General features: G+C 34.7%; 1 long non-coding RNA gene across 1 annotated transcript; it reads right to left on the bottom strand.

Annotated features, from left to right (window-relative positions):
- LOC109832332 lies at nt 850-8,624 on the bottom strand. Its single transcript, XR_002244713.1, has 3 exons — nt 8,446-8,624; nt 1,559-1,970; nt 850-1,181 (listed from the first exon to the last, which is right to left on the bottom strand). It is a non-coding gene; the product is annotated as an uncharacterized LOC109832332 (long non-coding RNA).

Here is an 8,914-nt window from a genome sequence, read left to right as displayed (position 1 = left end):
ATTTGTTTTAGATGCCTAGAAATGTTTTTATGTTTTTTTTTTTGACTCATTTCATGATTAGGCAAGAAAAATAGGCAGGTAGTATAACTTTAACTCTGCGGATCATCCATTAATTGTTCAATCAATGACTCTTTTTTTAAGATGGAAAATTAAAAAAGAACATATTAGAATATTACCATATATATAACATCTAATTTGTATACATATATATTGTAATTAAATACTAGAAAATAGTATATATATACTAGCTAGTGCGGTAGAAAGAGCTTTACCCAAAGAACAAATTAAAAGAGCAACCAAAACAAACCAGTTTTTTCATTAAAAAAAAAAACCAACCAATTTTAGTCCTGGTCTAGCTTCTTGCCTAGCTAGTATAGGATATCAATTGGTATTCTTCCACTAAACTAGTTTAAATAGGAGTTTCCAAAAAAGCCCTACCTAAGTAATTAATAATTCTAGTCACTAGTAACTTACAGTGAGATTTACGAATTACGATCAGCTATTGAGCAAATACGCATGCATCTTAGCTTGCCATGGATTAGATTTTATCCAGAACGAAGTTTCATCAAATTTATGTACCAAGCGGGGAGATTGAAAGCTAGTATTCATGCAACTCTTCACAGAGTAGCAGGAAAGAGGAAACAGACTCAGATCATCATCATCAGATGTTATGCTCGCAGCTTTCAAACGCCAAAATTAATAAAACAACAAAAAACAAGAAGTTCCCGCCTGACATTTTCTTCAGTTCATCTGACACAACAAAAATTGAAAAATATACCGAACCTGCTCGTGTTGGAGGCGCAGACATACAGAGATGCGCAACCAAGTAAAAGAAGATGCAAGGCGCTCTTACTCAGTAATCACAAAGAATAAGATTAACTTATACCAAGATTATGTATCATAAATACTTTTACAAAAACAGAACCCTACAAAAACCATAAATATCCTAAAAATTCCATTGGATTATCTAACAACACTTACAGAGCTCTACTCATTATTCTTCCTGCATCTCAACACCATTCGTCTGCTAGAGTTCTCGTGCCAACCACAAAACTTAAATCAACACCATTTCCTATATGCGATAAAGCTATCCTCCTTGCACATTGAAGGACAAAGACACCCAACTTGACATACACAAAACATGATCCTACGCCTAAAAGATGCCCAGGAAATCCTTCATCCTGTTCCAAATCCAACAAAAACATGCAAAAATTTTGAGTAAACATAAACATTGAATGATCAATAGCAATACATAATAGGCTTAATTGCAGATAGACCCCCTCTACTATTTCCCAATTGCGAAAAGGCCTCCTGTAGTTCTATTGTCATAGGTAGACCCCTTAAGTGAAATTGTTACTCTTTTACCCGAAGAGAAGGAGAAAATTGTTTTTCTTGACAAATAGACCTCGAGGGTAAAAATTCCACTCAGGGGGTCTATCCGCAATTGGGCAATGGAACAGGGGGTCTATTCACAACAATAAAACTACAGGGGGTCTATATTTAATTGGGTGATAGGCAGGGGTCTATCTGCAATCAACCCTATATAATAACACCACACCTTAACTCTGCTTTGAAAGAGCTCTTGGTACGATTCCTTCAAAAGATTTGCGCGACTCACGCCAAGGAAAAAACCAACCGGAATAATCTATATTCTTTGAGATCGCCATGAATATGTCAGATAAAAAACTGATCCCAAACAGCAAAACGAGGGATCATTTCAGAGCCTCTACCCCAAGAATGAGCAATCGCTCCGAGGCAATGGACCTTGTTTTCTTCCATGCGAATTTCTTGAATTTTTCAGTAGAGGTGTCTCTTAGGCTGTCAACTATTTAGGTTGGTTGCAAGATTGTCTGAGTGACCAAAATGTTCAGAAGATGTTTTAATCGAGCATCTTATAGAAAGACGCCTTCTGCATGTTTAAGGCTGTAGTATGGAATCATGGTACGAAGAGTATTCCCTCTGAGCAGTACCTGCAGTTGAACCAGAAAATGCTTATATTTACAAAAAGAGATCAAAGTGCAATGAGGAACTCAGCTATGATTTGGCCATTCAGAAGACACTGTAGCAACAAAAAAGAAAAAGAGAAATTTTGGGGAAACTTGCTGCTTTTACGTCACAACAGTGAATTTCAAACAAGGTTGTGGTTTTTTCAACAGCCCATCGCCTAAAGTGTCATTTTTTTAACCACCCAAACTATAGGTACTTTTAAGTTTTGCCTCCCAAATAATTACAATTGCTAATTCACCACCGAATTTGTTTTCCTACAACCTAACTAATGTTAAATTTTTAACAAGTAATAGGTGAATAGATATTTTGCCCCTGTTAATATATATGTAACTTTGACGAAAAATTGGAAATAAGAAGGTAGAGCAGAATGGTGCCAACAGAAGTTCGATACTCTTTGAGATGTAAATCTAGGGGTGTTGGGTTTAGGCCAGGTTCAAAGCCTTGACTAGACCCGGGCCTAGAGCTGCCCAACTGGGCTTGGGCCAACCCCGACCATTTTTATCGTAGGAAAATTTTCCTCTACTAAATGGTCAGGGTTGCCAACCCCGACCAATTAGATATGGCCCTAAATTAGTCGGGATTGCCAACCCCGACTAATTTAGCTTGTACATAGCTAAATAGTCGGGGTTGACAACCCCGACTATTTAGAGGCGACATTAAAAAAACCGACTCATTTCGTGGCCACGCTGCTGACGTGGCCACAAAATGGGTCGGTTTTAATAAATAAATCTGAAGTGGGTCTATTTTGGCAATTAAAAATATAAATGGGTTTATTTTAAAAATTTGTTCAATTAAAGTTTGGTCCTACACTTTTCAGCTTCGTTGTGACTTCAGTTAAATTCACTCTCATATTTTCAACAACATCTTTCATCTAATGAACGCAAGGGGTGTCCATCCAAGCTGGCCTGGCCTGAAGATTTGTTTCCAGGCTAGGCAAAAGGCCCTACCCAGACCAAGACTTGGGCGTGTCTCAGCAGTTCTACGCCTACCTAGTTTTTTACTTTTTTTCTTAAAAAAATTGTAATTTTTTGTAAAAAAATCACTAAGAACTTTTGCAAAAAATATGTAACTTATAAGTATTATAAGTATATACTTACATATATGTATATAATTATATATTATATGTACAAGTATCACATATTCACATGTATTATACATATACTATAAGTATATATGAGTATACTAATAATGTATAATTATTAATTATATACTTATAAGTACGTATATATATTTATGCTTATATGTGTATAGTTATAAATATATAGTTATAAATATATACGTATATACTTACGTGGTATATATGTATATACTTAAAGTATACACTTATAAGTATATAAATATACTTATTTATATATACGTATTACATAGTAATATATGTATATTTTATATACTTATGTTATTTTATTAAAGTATACTTATATTATATACGTATATATATACTTAGATATAATATATACTTATGTTATTTTATATAAGTATACTTATATTATATACTCATATGATATACGTATATATACTTAATTATAATATACTTATATATAATAATACTTATAATTATCTTATATATACTTATATACAATATATAATTATATACAATATACTAATAAGTATATTCAAGTATATATACTTAAAGGTATATATATAATAAATAAATATACTATAATAACAAAAACACCATCAAATATAAAATTAAATTATTTTGGCTATTTGGTAGGTTTTAAATTTCCCTTAGAGTTGGTCATAGTTCAAATCTCAAAATCATCAAATTTAACTATATTTTTTATATTAAACATGTATATATGCAGTTAGACCCCTGGTGCTCCCACATCGGCTAACCTAACCCAGAACTCAGCCAGGCCCAGGCCGCAAGCTTTTTGGACACCCATAAATCAACTTACTTTAGATAGAAAAGAGTTAATTTTTCTTGACCAAGATTGATTGTAGATCACAATATGATATTCCTCTGTCCCTGCTAATGGTAGGAAATCTAGGTTACTTAGGTACGGGTACGAGTACTGCTGTGGGTACGAGTACTGCTGCTGCAGGTACGGGCACAGGTACAAGACACAACAATTTGTAAACGGTAGGGTACCGGGAGACGGCTATACATATGCATATTATGTATATTTATATGTATTAAAATTAATAATGTACATAAGATCAATATTATATTTTCATTTACATAAGATTAATATATAAGAAATAAATGTGTAGTGTAGAATATACATCCAAAAAGTGTATGAGGAGTGTTTTCAATTAACACGTGCATTATATAATTAAGTATATGCCCAAATAAATATATGCATAAAAGAAGTGTCCAAGAGGTTTAGGTACGGATATGGATACTAGTATGTGTTGGATACGGGTACGACTTCCTAATAAAAGCACCTAGATAACATAGCAAGAGATAGAGTTATGATTTTAACCATTTTGGTGGGTAAAGGTAAACAAGTTGAAGATGACAGGGTACGATGTAAGGGGTTTGAATTTCCTTCTTAAAACAAAGTTTTTAAAAGGTTGCTTTTAGATTGGGTGTTGTTGGTAGAGATGATGATGGTTTAATTTTATACCGGTTCAATGCATCCTGATCCAGTTCAAGTTTGGACATATTCTTAAAAGTAACAATATTATTCAAACTTTGACTGGGTTAAACCTTAATATGGCTTTGGATAAGTCAATTCAAGATCAAACGTAAACAAATTGTTGGACATGGATCAAATGATAAATTTTTTAAATGATAAACGGAATCAGCTCTACATCTTAGCCTGAAACATCACTAAATATCAATCCGTTAGAAGTTCATATGAAAAAGAAATCTCAATGGAAGATACTATTGAAGATACATATTTATCTACAACTTTTAATATTAAAGTCAATACGAGGTAACGATAGGCTAGTGAACATAAGATCTCGATTAGAAGGAAAAAGGTGTTCTCACATGACTCTTCTTAGGGAAGCTATTGCAGAGCCTTTCCACGTGTCAACATTGGCATATCTTTTCATATTCAACAGAAATCGCAACATAACATAACAACACATTTGACCGCTGTCAAAGCTAGTCTTTGTCAGAACGTGGGTGCTAAGAGTAGCATCAAGGAAGGAACTTGCGGATGTGTCGAGGAAAGCAAGGTCTGATTGCTGGATAAAGCATAGAAATTTGTGTTGATGGGTGAAATCTGGATTTGCCGTAGCGTGGACAGTAAGAAGGGTTATCATGCTCACTTAATGCGAAGAAGGCCTAAATCTTGATGGGCCTTACAACTTTGGATAAACGACAGAGAAAATAGGGAGAAAGTTGTTTGAGGAAGGAATATTATGGAAACAATAGTTTATCAAAATGCACATTTATCTTCATATGTAAAATCAATTGCTAAAGAGGAGGTTTTTAGGGCTTACACCAACAAATTGTAATGAATAGATTATATTTAATGCAAGTTCCCAGATAACTATAGTCAAAATTTAATGGTAAAAGGTTTTTAATATATTTTTTTGTCAAAATCTAACAAGTGAATGAGATATTGGTCCCCCAAATCTCATTTATTGGATAATCATATTTGAATACGAGTCCCCCTAATCTCATCTATTTGAAAACAAGTTCCCTGAATCTCATCTATTAGGAGACAAGTCTCTAATATTCATATTTAGATACAAATCCCCATAAACTATTAAGTTTTTGAATAAATCCCTATGGTTAATTGAATTAACTTAATTTTCATCCAATTAACTACACTAATGGGGGGAGGGGAGGGGAGGTGAGGTGGGGTAGGTCCATTTTTCATGTTTTTCCTCGTCTTCAACTTATCCTTTTGCAAAGCTATAGAAGCCAATGTATCTTTGAACCCATTCAAAGTCAACTTTATCTTGCTGAACTTCCTAAAATCCATCCAATTTAAAATATAAGTCCTAACAGCTGCATAAGTTTAGTTGGGTTAAGTGGATGAGAATTAACCGTGAAGATTTGTTTTAAAGAACTTAAAAGTTTGAGGGACTTGTCGTCATATATGATGATTTGGGGGACTCATATCTAAGTAGATGAGATGTAGGGGACTTTTATCAAAATATAATGATTTTAGGGACTTGCAACTAAATAGATAACAGTTAGGTGATCAATATCTCAAAAACCCTTAAATATTTCTTACTTGCATCTCTTCAAAAATTTGGGTGATAGCCATCTCAGGGGACTAAAAAGGTTTCTAACTAGGATTGCGGTAATGGGATAGGACTGAATAACCATTCTCAGCTCTGTAGCCATTATGAATACTTCTTGGTCAAATCTTTCATCTATTCTTGAATGGTGAGGACATCCTTGTGTGGTGGCAAAATATATTTAGATAGCTATGGTGTCATCAAAGTAATAGTATTATCCGGTTAACTACAGAAAATGTTGTCTTTACTTTGAATAACCTATGGAAATGTAACTGGCAAGGACCACATATTTGCCCCTATGTATTATGAGAAATTACTTGATCACCTCATATTCTTCTACCAATTCAATAAGGTAGTTGGGGACCCTCTATGTTCACATATGAATTTACCCCAACTTCTCTTTTGTGTTTGGATCTTTAGTCGATGTGTTTTGTCGATGTTTAGTTTTTGCTTCTACTTTTGGATTGTTTAGTTAACCTCTACTTAATAAAACATGGAGACTAGTTAACCCATCGTTTCACTCAAAACAAGATCTAATGGGTGTATAATGTATACATATATACACCTAAGAAATCTTTCGATATTAAATAGACTTACTTTATTCTTTCAATTTATAGCATTCCAATTTACATGGAAACAAGGATAAATACAGATACATGCACAGGTATCGATATAAATGCAAGTATGGGTACCGATATGGGTGGGTACCAGACACGTCAAAGTGGTAAAATGTAGGCGTACAGACACATGGCTACATATGTGTGTATAGGGATGGGTATGCTGGGTATGGGCATGGGCAGTGCCAGTTTGGGCTCTTGAAGCAGCTTGCCGGGTTCAAGGTCGGAAAGGGTCTAACCTGGATCTGTGTGAGTCTGAATGGGTCAGGCTTGCCTCTCTGATCTCGGATCCAACATTGCACCCAGCTCGGCCTACGACCCGCCCGGAGGTAGACCGTGCTAGTACCGGCCCACGGCCCATGGGCCTCCTTTTCAACTTTTTTCGATTGTTTACTTTTAAACTATATTAAACTTATATTTATATTTATAAAACTATATTTAATTTTTTTCCCCTATTTTAGACTCTTTATTTATAATGAAAAATGGACATAACATGCGTGGTTCGAGCATTTTTTCCTTTCTATATATATATGCACAAATATAAATATAACACAGAAAACATCGCAAACACACAAATATACATGTTTCGAACATTGTTGTGTTACTAAATTGCGTTAGTGGGCTTCTAGGATTTTTTACAAAAAATTATTTTCAGATTTCTTAAAAAAGTAAAAATAAACTTTATAGTTAATCCGGGTTGGGCCTATATTGGGTCGGGTCTGCCTCTTTGGTCCTGGGTTTGGATCAAACCCCAACTCGGACCATGATCCTTCTTGAATATAGGACGGGTCGGGTCTGGCCCGGTATAGACTAGGTCGGGTTTTGGTTTAAATCAAGCTAGGTCGCGGTTCGTACCGACCCATGCCCAGCCTTTATGGAGGGGGATTAATAATTTACATGAGAAAATTATTGTTTTCCAATTCATATATTACTAGAATTAAAATTCATACCATATTTTAAGTTTCTTTTATTGTGTTGAACATTAAGAATTGAAAATTGCTCGTTTTTGAACTAGACGGCCCGATAGCCCTATATAGCCCTTTAAAATCATAGTTTCAATCATGGGTATGGGATGAAACGAGCCCAACCCACATGTCATGAGTTTCATAAATGATGTTAAGTGTAGGATGTATATCCAGGAAGTGTATGCCAAGTGTTTTAAATTAGGACACATATCATACCATTGAGTACATAACTGAATAAATGTATGCATGTATTCGAGGAATGTCCATGAGTTTCGGTAGGTGATACGTGCCGGGTACGGGTACAGCTTCATGACAGTACTACCCGTGTAATATAGGTAGCATTTTATAGCCCAGAAGAGATACTAATGTTTGCTGCTCAACTATCGAAGTACCTCTCGTGTCTTCTTTCTGAGATGGAAACCAAGCAGATAGCATACCCCTAATTTAATTCCGAGATGCACAGAAGCCAACAGGTGATCGCTACAAGATAATGGAAATTTCAATTTTGAGAGGTTTTAGGGTTTAAGTTGGGATTTTCTCCTTCATGATTTCGCGTCGATAAGATCATCAAATTATTGTCAGAGACGTAGCTCGGATTGAAGTTATAGTTGATTACATCCCTAATGCATACAAAAACCCTGTGTCCTACAGTCGTAGCTCCATAAATTTTGGGGGCAAAAATCAAATAAGAGAAGTGAGAGAAATAGAACCTGGGGTTTGAAAGTGAGAGGAGGAATTGCGCAAGTGGAACAAGCAGCGACCCTTTAGTACAAATAGCTTCGTTATTTCAACCGTGCGATGACTCAAATCAAAAGATGAGGAAACAAGGAGGAAGATGAAGCCAGAGACGCACCGGGCCTTTACGAGTGGGCTTTGGACTAGACTAATGTCTTGTCTATATACATGGAGGCCTGATAGATTAACATTGGGGAAATGGCCTAGTTTGTCCGTCCCCAGCATCCATTTGGAAGTTGGTGATTGCACGAAACAGTTTTTTTTTTATTGCACTGATATTTTAACCTATTATGTTGATATTTAAAGTGAGAGGAGAAAATTCTAATTAATTTCAACTATTTGGTAATATTAATCAAATCATAATAAAAAATTAAATAATTATATTTTTAATTCTCTTTAATTATTCATAATTAAAAAAATTGGTAATCACATTTCTAATTATCT

Source organism: Asparagus officinalis, chromosome 3 (genome assembly GCF_001876935.1).
Source record: "Asparagus officinalis chromosome 3, Aspof.V1, whole genome shotgun sequence".
Classification (NCBI taxonomy): domain Eukaryota; kingdom Viridiplantae; phylum Streptophyta; class Magnoliopsida; order Asparagales; family Asparagaceae; genus Asparagus; species Asparagus officinalis.
The sequence above is the reverse complement of the archived record's forward strand: the minus strand, read 5'-3'. Positions and strand labels throughout refer to the sequence as shown.